The sequence below is a fragment of the Equus caballus genome, chromosome 1 (assembly GCF_041296265.1).
Source record: "Equus caballus isolate H_3958 breed thoroughbred chromosome 1, TB-T2T, whole genome shotgun sequence".
Classification (NCBI taxonomy): Eukaryota; Metazoa; Chordata; class Mammalia; order Perissodactyla; family Equidae; genus Equus; species Equus caballus.
In genome coordinates, this window is record NC_091684.1 from 194,535,388 (window position 1) to 194,553,620 (window position 18,233).

Consider the following 18,233-nt stretch of genomic DNA (forward strand, 5'->3'; position numbering starts at 1 on the left):
CAGAGTAAGAGAATAAAGGAGAAACACACACAATAATTTCAGGATGCAGAAAAGCATTTGACAAAACTCAACCTCGATTCATGATAAAAACACTTAGCACACCAGAAATAAAAGAGAATTTCCTCAAGCTGATAAAGGGTATAGAAAAAAGAAAAAATATGTGGAAAAATATAGCTATATTTAATGGTGAAAGATTGAGTGCTTTCCTCCCAAAATTGGGAAAAATTAATCAAGGATGACCCCTTTTACCACTTCTCATATTTCTAGTCAATTTTTCACTGGAAGTCTTAACTTTTGCCAAAAGGTAAGAAAAATAAATAATAAAAGAAAATTGAAAGAAATAAGTAAAACTCTCCCTGCTTTATAATTCTATGGCTGTTAACCTATTTCAAGGAATCTACAACTACTAAATCTAACAGGTGAATTTAGCAAGCTCACAGGACACAAAATTAGGATACAAAAATCAACTTTATTTTATAAAACTTCAGCAAACACTTGGAAAATAAAATAAACACAAACAATTACATTTAAAATATCTCCTCCAAGTCATAGATTACTTAGAAATAAACCTAAGAGAAATCATCCAAGTTCATCACAGTGAAAACTACAAGACATTACGAGGGAAATAAAAGATCTGAATAAACGGAGAGATAAATCCTATTCATGGATTGTAAAACTCAGTTTTTTTAAAACGCCAATTCTTTCCAAATTGATTAATGCAATCACAATAAAAATCCTAATAAACATTTTTTTTTATATTCATGAGCTGATTCCTAAATCTGCATGGACATGCAAAGGACCTAGAATAACAAAAGAAACTAAAAAACAAGACACAGTTTGAAGGCATGTTATCTCTAATTTTAAGACACTGTAAAGCTAGCATAATCAAGAGAGTGTGTTTTTTGTGAAAGGGGAGATTTAGATCAATGAAACAGAATAGATAACACAGAAATAGGTGCACACATATGTGGTCAATTGGATTTCAACAAAGAGACCAATGCAATTCAATGGGAGAAAGTAAAGTCTTTTCAGCAAATGATGATTGAATAATTAGATGTTCATAATTTACAAAACGGACATTAACCCTGAATTCACAAAACATACAAAATTACTCAAAGTGGTTATAAATGTTATGTAACAGCTAAAACCATACAATTCTTAGCAGAAAAGAAGAGAGAACACCTTTGTGACTTTGCGGTAGGCACAGGTTTCTTAGATAGAACACCAAAAGCAGGAACAAGAAAAGGAATTGACAAACTGGACTTCATCACAATTAAAAATTGTGCATTTATTTGACCTAAGCAACATCTTAAAGTTGTGAAGAAAATGATAACCCTACAGTAGGTGGCTAATTTTAATTCCACAGCTTATATATATAAATACCCCAATAGTGGATTGCTTTCTGTGTTGATTTCAAACCTTAGGGAGCATTTTCTTTCACGGGAATACTTAACAGCGACAGCCCTTGTAGGTCACTCAGAGGACAGAAAAGGAGAAAGAAGGCAAAGCCTGAGAAATGCAAGGCTTGATGTGTTGGTTTCAGGGGCGCCTGGCGAGGGTGTTCCTGCAGGCAGGGTCCCTCCGTCTCCTGGGCTTCACAGATCTAACAGGAAACCACCTGGGCAGTTGGATTTGACGCACACTGTGGTGTCTTCTCTACCATGGTGCAAATTTAACCCTTAGACTAATTCCATTCTGTTGGCTTTATCTCCACAACGATTTTGGTCAAAATAAATCTGTGAGTGGTTGGCAGATGCTGCAATACAGACGCTTCCATACTCTATTCACCACTTCCCAAGGGAGTAAAAGTAATAAAGGCGTAAAAGATTAGTAGAACTTGAACAACTAGTAAGCAACAAGCTAGAAAGAAATGGCATTATTGGTACCTTCGTGACAACATAAAAGACAACAAGTTTTTTCTCAACTTGTGACTCAAAGAAGCAGAATAGATTTCATGGACTCTAGATACTAGACTGCCTCTGTTTGAAACCCACTTTCTCACTTGACAGCTGTGTGACCTTAAGCAATTTATATAAACTCTCTGTGCCTCAGTTTTCTTATATGTAAAATGGAGGTAATACTGTTATGAAGACTAAACAAGTATTAGGAAGACTAAACAAGTATTATTTGTAAAGTACTTTGAAATGAACCTGGCACAAAATAAACCCCTATAGATTTTTACTAAACTTTTTGAAATATAAATAAAAACTCCAGACTTTAGTTACAGTATCCAATTAATATATGATCCCGTAGAATGTGTGGTTTAAACTCCATAGAAAATACTATACAGTAATATAAATTAACAAATTATCCTTGGAAGTAAGTTAGATCTTAGAAATAATAATAGCTCCCCTTGAGCAAGTTCTGTCCCATGAGTTGGTCATTCTTTAAGCTTTATAGATTACTTTGCAAATTAGGGCAGGCAAACATCAAATATAGCAGTTTTCCCTGTGTTAAATGCAGAATGAAGACTGATCAATAAAACCAGAAAACAAGCAGTGTAGCAAACATCAAGGCTGGCACTTAGTTTTCTGCAAATCACATGGATAGATTAGCATGTCGTCTCCCAGATAGAAAGAGACCGCCGTTCAGTTTTCATCAAAATTCCACAGGTTTCAGGATTTCTGATCATAGGGTTCTTGTTGCTGTTAGGATGGTGCTCACTTTTTGAACACTTGAAGTTTTAAAAAACATGTTAAAAATCGTTGGTTATCCCTCCTTCCGTGAAAAGGCCTTTCATGATCACTGATATTATCATTTAATAGGCCTTCTATTTTCTTATTGAGATATTAGGAAGTGAAGACCTTGAGAATCCCCAGGACGGTTCTGGACACCGTTCCAGGGCGTATTGCCCTGAGTGGCATGCTTTGGGGCATTGACTACACGTGGCCTGCCAAATTAATTTTAATACTTCCAATTTTCTAGTCTTTAAGATTTCTACTCCAAGTTGAGTCTTTTTGAATGTGAGAAACGCAAACTTCTAACAACGGCCCAAAGTCGGAATACATGTAAAAGCCTTTGTTAAAGTTTGAAAATCAAGGTAAAAATTAATTCTAGCTGGAAATTGTAGTCATGGAGGGTAAATTCAAGAAATCTCTGGTGCATTTTAATAACTGACAAAGGTAAGAGAACAAAGGCAATATTAATTTTATGAGTTTTTTATGCTTGAGTAAACATGAAATTTGTAATTGTATTTACAGGGTGGGCTGTGTTGAAAGATAAGGGATAATTACATTCATGCCTGATGGGAAAAAGACTGCACAAATTATTCAAGTTGTGTATGTTAACAGAACTGTAATATTAGGAAATTCAATCAAATGTTAATTAATTACAAGAAAAAGTGCTGTCTATGAATGTATTATAGCAAGTAAATCTATATATTTTAGGAATTGAAAATATTTTAATTTTCTTCCCTATTATCATTTCTTCTGTCATACATAAAATATGGCACAATTAGACTTTTACATCTGGCAGATAATTATGATTTAAATAATATTTATGCAGCTTTCCTGGGTAGATAAAATATAAAATAGTGAGACAATTCTTAGTCTTCACACAGGCCATTTTACCATTATATACATTATAAATTATGGGTTAGATCTTTTGTCTTGCAATTTCTAATATTTTTGGTTCCAGGGAAATCAGACATTCCTAAACATGTTTTATAAATAAATTTCTTGATTGCTGTAATGTCTTGTTCTATGGTTGCGTTTATATATGTAACAAATTCAACATTTAAGACAGGTAACGATAAAAAATAAATCAATTTTCGGAATGCTGCTCTCTTGTAAAGGCTCAGTCAAAGTAGAACAGATTTAAATATATGTTACAAAAAATCATGACAATAATTAGAATATTAAGAGAGTCTCGTTCAGTCCTGCATATTTAAACCGTGGAAGTCTGCTCTCTGTTCTGTTTTCAGTGCACGTGTGTCATCTAAGGAAGACACACCAGATGACTCTGTCATGCTTGTGATGTCACTGCCTGCTTTGACTTGTCTTGAAAGTAAACAGGACAGAGTCTCTAAACACATGTGGTGCTGTGTTTGCCAAGAATAGGTCTTGTACAAATAGTGTTAATTCATTCAACAAACATTCTGAGTGTCCCAGGCTGTAGACAGGGGACTTTTATAGGAAGAGAGGTGCAGATGGAAGAAAGTCACCTTGCACTGCTTTGCCGTGGAAGATGGAAAACAGAACAAGATGAGAAGAAGGTCATTTTTAAAGAACAGCGAAAATCCTGTGCAATTTGAATGCTGGGTTGATTTGATTTGTTTAAATAGATCTATATCTTTTGCATTTGCTTTTAAAATTCAAATATTCATTTATTTCCATTCTGATTAAGCTGAATAGAGGCACTTTGTGGTTAGATGATTCCGATTTGTTCATTATTTTAAGAACATCTTCCTGTGAATAAGCATAGCAGTAGGTTTAGTAGAGATGTAGTGTTTGAATTTTCTATTTTTTGGTTCATAAAGTAATGTTCCATATGACTTTAACATTGCTGGATATATTTCAGGAGTTAACAGATAGTCAAACGTAACCAAGATTACAATAATGTTTAAGTTTGGAACAAATTCCTAACATGTATCCTCGATTCCGTTGACTAATGGTGGTTTTATGCAGAGAAACTTGTGTGTTTTGTTTAGCTTTGCCTGTTGCTTCCGTCTAACAGGACCTGTGAGCTGACGATCACACTGACTAAAGGAGCTCTTTACACGAGCCGGGGGATGCACCAGCATGATTCAGGGCCTGAAAGATGAATTATTCTTTCTGTCCGAATTTGAAAGTGCCTCCTTTTTTTTTTTAAATGGGTCTTGGTGAGGTGGCTTATACATGATAAAAGGAAACTGCTTGACAACATGCAACTTCCTGAAATTAACGTTGACAGGCTTCCGTGCTCAGCAGAACTGAAGCGCTGAACCCAGCATTCTCCACTGCCTTTGGGTTCCCTGGGTTCCAGGTTTCCCAGCTGTCTCAACAGTCGGCCTAGGGTGTCACTCAACTGGTATGCTCTTTCTCACCCAGTCTTCCGAATTAACTGCAAAGGTCCCATGTACAAGCAGGCTGTGTAAATTCCTACCATACATGCTATAACACACTCCATTGCTTATATAAATTTGCTATATTCCCTAAAACATGTATAACTCTCAGCTATGACCAATAAAAGAGATAATCAAGCTCTTTTACCATTTTATACTTACCTTTTGGTATTTTAAAATGCTTTATCAAGTGATTAGAAAGTTCAAAACTGCAGTTGAGAGAAGCTCAGTGAAAACATAAGGACAAATTTACAGATTTTCCTGAAATTCAGTCACTCCTCACTGCACGTGAAATTCATTGCCAGTTTCTGGCAGGCGTCTAGGAACATGTGAAACGTGACGTGTGGACACTGCCGCTTCTTCGCTGGGCTCCTGTCTGTCTACTGTGGATCTTTACTCCTTTTCACTACAATTCAAATGGCAAAATGAATATTTCTGTATTGATTTAGTTTTTACACAGAACTACTTTAGAAGTTGAAGATAAATCAAGCTGATATCTTTTCTGAATGGTAATTCATTGAATTGGTTGTTAATTGTAATTATAACACAAGGTATTTTTACAAAATTCTGAGGACACTCAGCAGCTGTCAGTGGTTCATATCACCTTTGAAGCAGCAAATCCGGGGCTTAGAGGACAGGTTTTCAGATATAGGATATGGTAGGTCACGGAAATTTTAGATCAGGCATTAGAGTTGATGGTACTTAAGTCAAGAATGTTGTGTATGATTTTGAAAGTTTGTGAATAGATTTACTCAACTAAAATGTTTAAAACTAGACATTTTTACCCTATTCAAATAGTTTTAAAATGTTATATTTTATAATTATATAAAATGCAGGCAACAGGAAAATTATAAGTAGATATATCATCCCCAAACTCCATCACCTAGAAATAAATATTAACATTTGCTGACCATAATTCTCGACTCCTTTCTGTGCATATACACAGACGGAAATAAATAGGTAAAGTAATTTGGCTAAATACTATAATTGTTTTACCAAAGATAAAAGTTTTATTTAATGGCTTTTCAAAGAAGAAAAAGCAAGTGAAATTAAGCTTAATAAATTGCTGTTTTTAGATAACATTTTCCTTGTAATAAGACATTAATTTCTAAAATATCTCTCCAATGGTGAAAATATATGAGAAATATTAGCAGATTGGGGTAATTAAGTTTTCTTTAAGTACATTTTCCCATTTGGAGCAGATGTCTATTGTCTTCTGGTATGAAATAAAAGGAATCGAATACATATTCACCTACGTGTTTTTTGTGCCCTACCCTTCCAATCTTTTTCCACTACTTAATTACTCTTTTAACATTGCTGAGGGTTATAATATTTGCCTGTTGTTTGCAATCATTATTCATGCATTTGTTTAGCTTTATTTCAAATAATTTAAAACAAAGTGTTTAATATGTAATATAATCTTTCCATTTGTTGCCATTTCCTTCCTCCTCACCCCTCATGTTTTTGCTTCAATGTCTATGCGTAGGTCTTATTTAAGTTATTCTTGGTTATTATTCTTCTTCCAATAATGGTACATCTGTTTGGGAGGTAGGGAGAGGGAAGGGTGGCAGAATCTGGTCAATGGAAGCATGAGTAGTTCTAATTAGAGTCTATCTGGAACACCCTTTCATCCAGCGCTATGACTTTTGTACTGCTGCTCATCATATGTCAGCGGGACCACTGTGCTCACAGAGACACGCCTCAATTCACACACCCTCTGGATTGGGATCTGGCGGCCACAGGCTTTCCTTTACCTTTTATCCCACTTTAATTAGGCACTTCTCTTATTATATTTAGATCTTGAATTTTTCCATTTGAACAAGTTAATAATCTCGAAACAGCAAGAAAAGGAACAGGATGGATAAATTCCAATAATAATAAGATAAATTCTACCAATTTTCCAAGAGTATTTTAAGAGACCCAGTGCTATCATATCATACAAACACACATTTAGAAGTAAAAATTATAAATTAATTTAACTAGTTCAAATATTTTCTGCTATAGAAATTGCCAAACAATTTGATCTAGGTTCAATTTAACTTACCTCAGGAATTCATCTATTATTATTTTGTTTCAATATTATGATGTTAGACTACTGCGGTAGAATTTTTCTCATATCTTTACCTAAAGAACAAAGGCCCTGCCCTCTTTCAGGTTATACAGTTTTTCCTGTGTTTTTCTTCTTTTTCTTCTAAAGGATTCTATTCTGTTGACATTTTTCAAGGTTTGTAAGTTATTGTTCTTTAGGATTATTTGTACCCCTTTGAATGAAGCCTTACGCTTGCTGTGAACAGTGTGTATCTCCAGTTCTTACAAATCTAGTATATACCTCTGCTGCGGGTGACACTGATTCCTTTTACAGGAAATAAGAATCTTTATTCATAAAACCAAATGATTACAAAGTCTCAATAGCTAAATGAACATGTATGTCTCCACCCACCTGTCTTCCAATGACAACTGAAATTTTCTGGCCCAATGGACAAGAGTGTTAGCCTAGAGAATAAGCTGTTGATTCAGGGTGATATTATTTACTTGAAGATGAAAATCTCTATAAGGGCTATATGTCCTTTGTATAAGACCTGTGAAATATCATAAATATGTATAAACTTTTTTGTTTAACTTCTTTGAAAGAGTCTAAAATACATATATACCCTCAAATAATTTAGGACAATGTTTTCCTGCTCATTAAAACAAACCCATGAAAAATTAAAAATATCAGGTAATTCTTAATTTGCATTTCTATTTTTATTCATATTTTTGATATTACAAAGAGATGAATTAGGAACTTTCATGTTATGATGACTTTTGTTTCCCTATAGAAACTTATAACTATGAGATTACAAAAATAAATATTTGGAAAAGAAATATCCTACACTACTTTTCTCATGTAAGCATTATATATAATATAATACACATACTATATAATATTTTACTTAATATTATATTGCTAATTCAATTTAATTTTATTTCATACTTATTGATGTGTTTACTTTAAATTATCCTCTTATGGGAAAGGGAATAATTTATTTAACAACTCTCCCATTATTAAGAATCATCAAGAGACCCATGGCTTAGATGGTTAAATTCTCAAAGGCCTATCTTTTAACTATTTATTATCATTACGCATAATTTCAGATGTGGGTATATACCAAGATGAATAAAGAAATATTAGTGAAAAGAATATTTACTCATTACAGAAAATTTGGAAAATACAGAAAAGCACAAGAAAATGAAAATTGTACAGAATCCTATCACTCTGTTAGAACCGATTTTTCTTCCATTGTTTCTTTCCCAACAGATAGATGGACAGATAGGTGGACTATGTTAAATATTTGTATAAAATATATATTTATAATTTCCATTGCATAGAATTTATCTTGTATATACTACATAAGTATTACACATTACTTATGTAAATTCATAGACTCTTTTGTATACTTATTTTTTCACTTAGTTTTGTAGAATTTAATTTGATGTTTTGAAAAAAGGTTGTGTCACTTAAAGAAGTCAACTATGTGACTTTTTGCCTTCTTTTCTATTCACAAAATTCCATGTTTGGACAACTTTGAGTCAACGCTCTGTCTTCAGGCAGACAGGACATTATTATTAATGCCCATCTTACAAATACGACCTTGAGATACAGACACGTGAATGAAAGATTCAAGTGAACAAGCGGTGCTGGAGTGTGGGGGTGGGGATGAAGGGTCTAGCTACCTACATCCTCCTGATTTATGTTCCTGAAACAGAATCTCTGGAATCTCTTCTCCACCAGCCTTTAATATTATATTTCTCCTTGAATTTCACAACCTACCATAATTCTAAAAGATACACTTTGAGAGAACTTCCTCTTTGAACTTTCAATTTGAAACATAGAACATACCTACTCAGTCGAACAGAAAATGGCTAAGTCAGGGCTGACAGTATAGAACTCCTAAATAATAGGATTAATCATTTTTGATACCCAACTGAATTCTTGACTGTTTCACAAGATTTTCCCAGTCAATCCTTTGTTATGACACCATATGCAACCACAGCATTCCTCAGTTCTAAAATTACTGTTGTTGATGCTTTGTCAATCCTCAGTAAAAGGAGCAGAGGAGCTCTGAAGCTTAATTATAGAAAACAATACCCATTCCATTTTAAAAACTGAAAGACATAAATTGTAACCTGTAAGTGTACATCTTTTAGAAAAGACACTGTAAGAAAAGAAAAGGCACATTTATAATCTGGAAAAAGTAGGACTCCTGCACTAAATAAGTCAGTAGACAGAGAAGAGCCAGTGGCCCTTTGGGTGTCGGAGAGTCAATAGGCAGCAGAAGCGGCAGGTGCACACATCTGCAGCCTCGCTCTCCTCGTGATCTTTGCAAGAATGGTGATCCCACATAAAACATTCCAGAAAGTGCTAAGCAATTGTATTCCCTACATAATCCCGTGTTTAAGTAAATCATATTAAGCAAATCCACAAAAACAATGTTATGAAGAGCTGAACTGAGAAAGAAAAGGCAAAATTATAAACATGTAATTCTCAATATACTGTTTGAACAACTTCGTTTGCTGAGAAGTAGCTCATCTTTTTGCTGTGTGATGACGGTGGTAATTCCTTTACATGGTGTTTGTTGTAATCATTTATGTTTGGTGGAAACGTCTAACTATAGAAAAACATCTGGAATCGTAGATACATAATTTTGACTGGGTCTACTTTAAAGACCAAAGGGTAAAGAGAAGTAAAAGACAGACTATTCCACGGGAAAAACATAAAAGGGCAATAATATTAAGAGGGCACAGCCTTAATACAGTAGGGAGACAATAACAGAGAGAGAGCCATGGATCGTGTCACAGAGAGGTGTAGGGGATGACATTGCTGTGGAGGAAAAAGTAATCCCTCCTGGAAAAAATCATCAAAGCTCTTCATCTGATGGGGGAAACGCCAGTCCCTTGAGTTTCTGCAAGAGACTGAGAAAGTGTGGTAGGCTCCACACTTATAACAACGTCCCTCCAACCCCAAAGATGGCCACACCTTAACGTCTGAAATGTGTTACATTACCTGGCAAAGAGGACTGTGAAGATGTGAGCAAAGTTATTGGCCTTAAAATAGAGAGATCATCCTGGATTATGCAGGTGGGCCCAATCTACTCCCCTGTGCTTTTAAATGCAGGGAACTTTCACAGGCTGTAGACAGAAGGGAGTTGCAATGAAACAGAAGGGAAAGCCAGAGAGATCCCAAACTGGAGAATTTAATGTGCCCTTGCTGCCTTTGATATGTGGGAGCTCACGTGAAAGGATCAGAGAGGCCTTCAGGAGTCACTGATGGCTACCAGCTGACAGCCAGAAAGGAAAGAGGGACCTCAGTCCTGCAGTCACAAGGAACTGGACTCTGCCAACAACCCGAAGGAGCCTCCTGATCAGAGCCCAGCCACCAGCACCTCAGGCACAGCTTTATGGAACCCACAGCAGAAAAACCAGCAGAGCCAGCTCAGACTTCTGATTTACAGAACGGTGAGATCATAAATTTGTGTTGTCTTAAGCCACTAAATTTGCAGTAATTTGTTGTGACAGCAATAAAAAACTAAGACAGAAAGTAAGCCAATATTTATCAACAGTGACAGTGAAAATAAGTGGGTATGGAGACAGTTTACTGTTAACTCTTTGTTTTTGGGTTATTACATACACTAAAAGTTCTCTCTATAGAGAGTCCTAAATATTTAAGACTATTATTCTTGGCATCATCTCTCCCTCAAATCCATGCCACTTCACAACGGCAGGAAAATGTAACAGGTAAAATTGAGGGGAGCAGGTGCTATACGAAATACTTCTTTTCACTTAACATCTAATCTAGAAATTCACAATTATTATTACTATCATATAACAAGATACATGTGAGATACAAAACTTATTATTTGCTGATGACATGATTGTGCATATAGAAATCAGAAAAAGTACGTAGAAAATATGAGAATTGATACAAAATTGATATAAAATTTAGTAAGTTTGCTAGATTATGGTCAATATGCAAAAATTCACCTATATTCTTTTATATGCGCCAAGTGTAAAATGTCTTTTTAAGAAGATGATAGTATTTACAATAGGTATAAGAAACATAAAATACCTAGGTATGAATCTAAAAAAGTATACAAGATTTCCACACAGTAAGACCGCAAAACAAGACTGAAAGCAGTTAAAGAAGGTCTAAATAAATGGTTATGAATTGTAAGACTATATTATAAAGATTATAATTCTACCCAAATAGATCCATAGATTTCATGCAATACCAGTCAAAATATGTGTGTGTGTGTGTGTGTGTGTGTGTGAATTGACAAGCTGATTCTAAAATGCATATGGAAATAGAAAAGCACAAAAGTAGCCAAGATAAATTTGGAAGGAAAAAAAATAATTTTGACATCATATACTATCAGATGTCCTGGCTTGTTGTAAAGCATCAATAATTTAGACAGAGTAATATTAGCTCAAAAATAGAGAAATAGAGCAATGGAACAAAATAGTCTAAATACAGATCCAAATGTAAAATTACTTGGTGTGTAATGAGAAACAGTGATCCTTTCAATAAATAGTACTGGGTTAGTTTGGATACCCATATGGAAAACAATCTGTTTTTTCTGTTCTTATTTATATGCATAATAAAAATCGACAGGTATTAATGTGCAATTCAAGTATTTTTGAAAAATGTGAACTCCTATGTAACCTCCGCCCCAGTGAAGATATAGAGCAGTAGCCTAATTCCAGAAAGTTCCCTAGTTTCCTCTGAGGTTAATCCTCCTACCCTGAGCCAAGACCTGGTCTGATTTCAATCACCAATAACTTAATTTTACCTTCTTTAGAAGTTCATAAAATGCATTTATTTAGTGTTCACTCTTCAGTGTCTCCCTTCTTACACTCCAGCAAATTTTTTAAAATTTGATGTAAATACAATTTGAAGAGTTTTGACACAAGTATTCACTCCTGCCAGGATACAGAACATTGCCATCACCCAAAAAGTTTCATTTTACCCACTTTTCCACATGTTTCTGACATTCATCTATAATGTTGTATTAGTCGTTTCTTTGCCTTTTTATTGCTGAGTGTATATTCATTGTAAGAATACACCATTCCCCTAGTGATAGATATTTAGGTTGTTTCCAGTTTTTGCTATTTTGAATAAAACTGTTATAGATATTCTTGCACAAGTCATTTTGTGGATATATGTTTTACTTCTCTTGGGTAAATATCCCAGAAGGGAATTATTGGGTGATAAAGTAAGTGTATCTTTAACTTTGTGAGGAACTAGCAAACTATTTTCCAAAGTGATTATAGTATTTTTCACTCCCATGAGCAGTGTATGAGATTTTGTTACTCACATCTCAACACATGGTATTTCCAACCTTTTTTCTCTCTCTTTTATTAGAGTGAAGTGACCTTTAATTTTGCTGCTAATTTGCATTTTCTTGATGACTAATGATGTTGAACATGTTTATGTGATTATTGGCCATTTATAGAACTTCTTCTGCAAACTGCCTATTTCCATTCTTTCATCCACTTTTTATTGTTTTTCTTTTTATTATTCATCTATGACAATTCTTTACACATTCTGGATATGAATCCTTTGCCAGAAAAATATATTACAAATATTTGTAAGCCACTTAGGCCTGCCTTTTTATTTGCATCATAGAGTCTTCCAATGAGTAGAAGATTTAATTTCAAGGAAGTCTAATGTATTTATTTTTTGCTTTATTATTTTCTGTGTGTTGTCAAGGAAATCAGGTTCTAAGGCAAACAAAAAGCATCTCAAATCCCCAAATCGAAATATAGTAACTATTAATATGTTGGTGTATATCCTTACATATTTTTATTACTCAGAAATGATATATGGATTCCAAGGAAAAGAATTAAGGCTTTGAGATGGGCAAAAGTAATTTCTGGGTATCTTCTCTGGAACATTGTAGCATCCAGGGATTACCTGATTCTACAGGAGTGTGTGGTTTTGTTTTCTTTGACTCAGCTGTTTCACTACACTGTACACGTAGAAGTTAGCTCGTAGAATTATAATGATGTACATCTAGAGTCTATATAATGTTATAAACCAATGTTACCTTGATAAAAAGAAGAAAGAAATTGGCTCATAGAAATGGAACGCATTGCAAAGAGTTCTTGTCCATAGAAACGCCAATTGATTGTGTCCTGTGGAATGTGGTTGATTATTGCCCTATGGATAGAGCAGTTTTTGCAAATTTATTTCAACATTCCTTTACTGCATATAAATTTGTTGGTTTTTTTCCAAAGCAGTTGTAAAACATTACTAGTCTTCTCATTAATAATAAGTTAAATAAAATCATTGAGATATGTTAATTTTGCACCTGTATGAAAGTCACGATTTTACTTGTTTTTGAATTTTTCTTTTAGCAGCATATATCTACAAAACAGGAATCAACCTGTACAAATTGTTTGTCTCTTATCCACCTGTAAGGAAAAATGTCATTATTTTAACTATGCTCTGTTAATATCTCTATTATTTAAAGAACGATTATAAATTTGCAAGAAGACTGTAGACAGCTTGGGACATAGGGCATAAATGCGAAATTAACAAAAAAAGAACCCCAAGGAGACAGTGAAAACATACTTAAAAATGTGTGTATGAATATAATCATACATATTAAAATATACAATATTTTAACTTAAATATCACTAAACATCATTTTCACCTAGCAGTTTGGAAAACATGAAAAAGAATGATAATGCTCAATTTTGGTAATAGGAAGGTAAGGTATGGCTGTTTGTACAATAATTTGGTAAAAACATTTCAGAGGATCATTGAACAATAGCTACTTTTCAAAAATGCTGAAAATTAGTATATCGTTGATTAGCAGTATCATATATAAGGAAAATATCATGTGAAAATAATTAGACTAAGTTGATAAAAAGTTTTTTACTTATGTGTTTATATTTTGCTTTTTGGGAATAGATTTCATGTAATATAAGAGAAGAAGATTCCTGGATACCTGTAAGTAAACAGAAAGACCCCAACAAACGTTGTGGACTCAGTTGTGAGCTTGTTTATAATTGTCAAGGTCCAGCACAGTAGTAAATTGTGCTTGTGTTAAGTACTGCCTAATTTAACTGTTAGGGGCTGCAATCACTAGCTAATTAGAACATAGTTTTTGAAACTCCCAAGGATCAAAGTGAAGAAGCATTTTGTTGTTTTTGTTCATGAGCCACATGTCTTTATTGTTGGCAAGTATGTATTTCCATGAGATTTGTATCTAATTATCATATAAGTAATTCAATGAATTATAGAAAATTATAGAAAAATTATAGAAAAATTATAGGATAAACATGCACAAAAATAAGCAAATCTCACCTGTAATAATCCAGATGCAGTTGCTAACATTTTGGAGCATTTCCTTCTAGTCTGTGTTTATATGCCTATATAAGCATACACACACATAAAGACATATTCATTTTACTTGTCTGGGAAGCTCTTTGTCTCTCCTTCCATTCTGAATGATAATCTTGCTGGATAGAGTATTCTTGGTTGTAGGTCTTTTCCTTTCAGCACTTTAAATATGTCCTGCCATTGTCTTCTAGCCTGTAGGGTTTCGGCTGAGAAGTCTGCAAATAGCCTTATGGGTTTTCCTTTGTATGTCACTAGTTGCCTTTCTCTTGCCACTTTTAGGATTTTCTCTTTAAGACATTTTAATTATAATGTGTCTTGGTGTGGGCCTCTTGGTGTTCATGTTGTTTGGAGTTCTCTGTGCTTCTTGTACCTGGATGTCTGTTTCTTTCCTTAGGTTAGATTATTATTTCATCAAATAGATTCTCCGTCCCTTTGTCTCTCTCTTCTTCTTCTGGGACACCTATAATCCGAATGTTAGTGCTCTTGATATTGTCCCAGAGTTCCCTTAGACTGTTCTCATTCTGTCTAATTATTTTTTTCCTTTTCCTGTTCAGCTTGGGTGATTTCCTCTAGTCTTTCATCTGGCTCACTGATTCATTCTTCTGTATCATCTTCTCTGCTAGTAAGTCCCTCTAGTGAATTTTTCATTTCCAGTATTTTATTCTTCACTTCGGATTGGTTCTTTTCTATATTTTCCAGTTCTTTGTTGGTGAGCTCACTGCATTTATCCAGTCTTCTCCCAATATCTGTGAGCATGCTTAAGAGTTTTTGTTTGAACTCTTTGTCAAGTAGATTGCTTATTTCTGTTTCACTTAGTTCTTTTTCTGGGGTTTTGTCCTGTTCCCTTGCTTGGAATGTATTCCTTTGCCTCCTCACTATGACTCTTTCTCTGTGCTTATATCTATGTATTAGGTGAGTCAGCTATGTCTCCTGATCTTAGAGAAGTGGCCTTAGGTAAGAGATACCTTTTGAGGCCCAGCAGTGTGCTTTCTTCTCGTCACCAGTCCAAGTGTTCCAGGAGTGTCACCTAGGTGGGTTACTTGTGTCCTTATCCTGTGGCAAGGTTGCTCTTACTGCAAGTACCCAGGGAGTCTAGTCTTCCCCTCCCTGCTGGCTGTTTGTAAATTGGGTTTGGGGAGCCCCAGCACCTTTGGCTACAAGGTATAATAGCACATTCCTGTTGCAGTTATCCTGTTAATTGAGTAGGTACCCAGAGTGGCTGGTTGCTAGGCTCAGGGGCTTACAGTTGCTGTAGGCCTCAGGCCTGCAAGGCTTTGTCAGCTCTCTTAGGATTGCAGCTGAGTGGGGCTGGCCCTAGGCACGGGACCACCCAATTGTTTCAGGCTTTGGAAGATGGGGCTGATCCTTTTTATGGCTATTTGTGAAGCACGGGTCTTCTGCCACTGATAAGCCTCACCCCCCACAGGACCACACACACTGTCAACACAGTCCTGGTCCATGCACACTTCCTAACCCCCTGGAGCATATCCAGTCACCCTACTGCAGAGGCCCCCACTTCTCCACCAACACCCACCACGGTTCACCCACTTCTCACAGAAGTGGACACACTCACCTGCCTGTAGTGGGTCAAGGCACCCACTTTATGCAGGCAAACAAGTAGCCTGAGGGCTTGCTGTTGGGTGGGGTTGGTCCCTGGGGAAGGCTGCCTGCCCTGGCTGAACTGGATTAAATCTGCACTCTAGTGGGTGTGGCGGACCCCTGGGTTGACAGGCCGGGGGAAGAACCTCTGTGGCATCCACCAGGTCTGTATCAGCACGCCTGGACTAGGTCTGAACAATGGCTGCCACCAATGTCTCAGTCTCTTGAGAGGTCCCACCTCTCACTGAGATGCACCCAGAGTCTACCAGGTGAGTCTCTTTTAGCCAAAGGACCATGCGGCTTTCTTTTTGGTGATTTTCGTTTGCTCTGTGAGATGGGTGAATTTGTGCATGGGCCCTTTAAGAGCCAGGTCTGTTTGGCTTTCGGCTGATTGGAGCTTTTCTGGGGGTATTCCCCACTGTAGTTAAGAGCCATCAAAGCCAGATAGTAGGACATCGTCTCAGTTATGCTGAGTCTGAAGGATGCTTATAGCACTAACAAGCCCCCACTAAGTTCCCCACTTCTCCAGGGAGGGCTGCATACCTTAGGGTGGCTCCCACCTGGCTGGCTGTGAAGTTCTGCTGCTCAGGAAGGTAGCTTTCTTTCTCTCCAAAAGTAATTTCTCCCTCTTCCACCTCAGTCAGTACTGTCCCTTGTTGTGGGGATTCTTTTTATGCAGTTTTCAGTTTTCTCTCCAGGGTAATTTTTCCAAGAATAGTCATAACCTGGTTGTGTTCCTGGGAGGAGGTGAAATCAGAGTCTGCCTATGCCGCCACCTTGATGAGATCTCACACGTGCATTTTACCTTCAGAAAATGAGATTATACTGTACCTGTTGTTGTGACTGCAACCTTGTTTCACTTGGCAGTAGATCATGACATTCTTTTTTTTATTGAGATGTAATTAACGTTTAACACTGTATACTTTAAAGGTGTACAATGGGTTGATTTGATTCATTTATAGACTGCAACACGATTAGCCAACACCTCTACCACATCACATAATTATTGCTTTTTTGTGGTGAAGACAATTGAGATCTAGTTTCTCGGCAACTTTGAAGTTTATAATACAGTAACACTGGCTGTAAACACTATGCTGTGCCTTAGATCTCCAGAACATGTTTATCTACTAGTTGCAAGTTTATACCTTTAACCTGAATTCCTCCACCCCCTAGCTGCTCCTAACCACCATTCTACTCTCTGTTTCAATGACTTCAGGTTTTTTAGATTCCATATATAAGTTATATCATATCATATATCATAGTTTTACAAATACATTCTTGGTAAATCTAATAAACTCTTCCAGATATCTAAGCTAATTAAAAAGTAATATATTTCTCATGCATTCTGATGTTTTCTGATATATACAGAATCCTAAAACTTTACAATGGATTAACAATTGTAAATATAGTAGAATTTTAAAAGTATTTTTGTTTTATGGTTTTGTAAACACTTCTTTCCAAGAAGCAATAAGTTTTTATACTTAACGTGTATGTATTTTGCATCTTGGGAATAAATTTCATGTAATGCAAAGGAAGAATATTGCTGGATACCTGTGAGTAAACAGAAAGACATCAATAACAAACATCAAATGTTATGGACTCAGTTTGTGAACTTATTAATAGCTATTAAGGTATAGCATGGTAGTAAATTTTTGTTAGTCACTATAGTTTAATGAGAGGATTTTCTAATTTAACTATTAGATGCTGCAATCATGAGGTGCTCCTGGGTTTCAAACATAAAGGAGCAAGTCCAGGGGGCATTTTTATCAGTTCTTGTGTCCTATAGCTGCATTTGTCAGTAAGATTTGATACTGGAGACCACCTGCTTCCTCATAAAATTTTCCTTTCACTTTTGCTCTTCCTCTTTTTGTCAATCTTAGATTGATCTATTGTTGCACCACCTAGAAAGACGAAGAATTTGGCACATTTGTGCTTTAACGTGCTTTTTGTAAAATTCCACTGCTCATCTACTTTCGTAAATTATAGTCATTACATTTACATTAAGATCTTTCATAGATAGAGTGTCCAGAGTGAGACAATTGTTCCTGATGTCTAAACATAAATTTAATTTTAACAAGGGCCATAATTTCACTTTCTACTTCTAGCTGGTGATAATTAAAAATTCTATAACATTTTATTACCGTGGATAATTCGAGCCCAAATAAATTTCTCTGCATAATCCTATCTTCATTCAAAGTAAATTTGCAA

General features: G+C 35.5%; 1 long non-coding RNA gene across 1 annotated transcript in view; it reads right to left on the reverse strand.

Moving 5' to 3' along the window:
- Window positions 1-449: 449 nt before the first annotated feature.
- The window catches only part of LOC138925234 (uncharacterized), a 51,250-nt gene continuing 33,466 nt past the window's right edge, over window positions 450-18,233 (reverse strand). Inside the window, exon 4 of the long non-coding RNA XR_011441183.1 lies at window positions 450-5,447. This is a non-coding gene — a long non-coding RNA (uncharacterized lncRNA). The remainder of the gene's footprint in view (window positions 5,448-18,233) is intronic.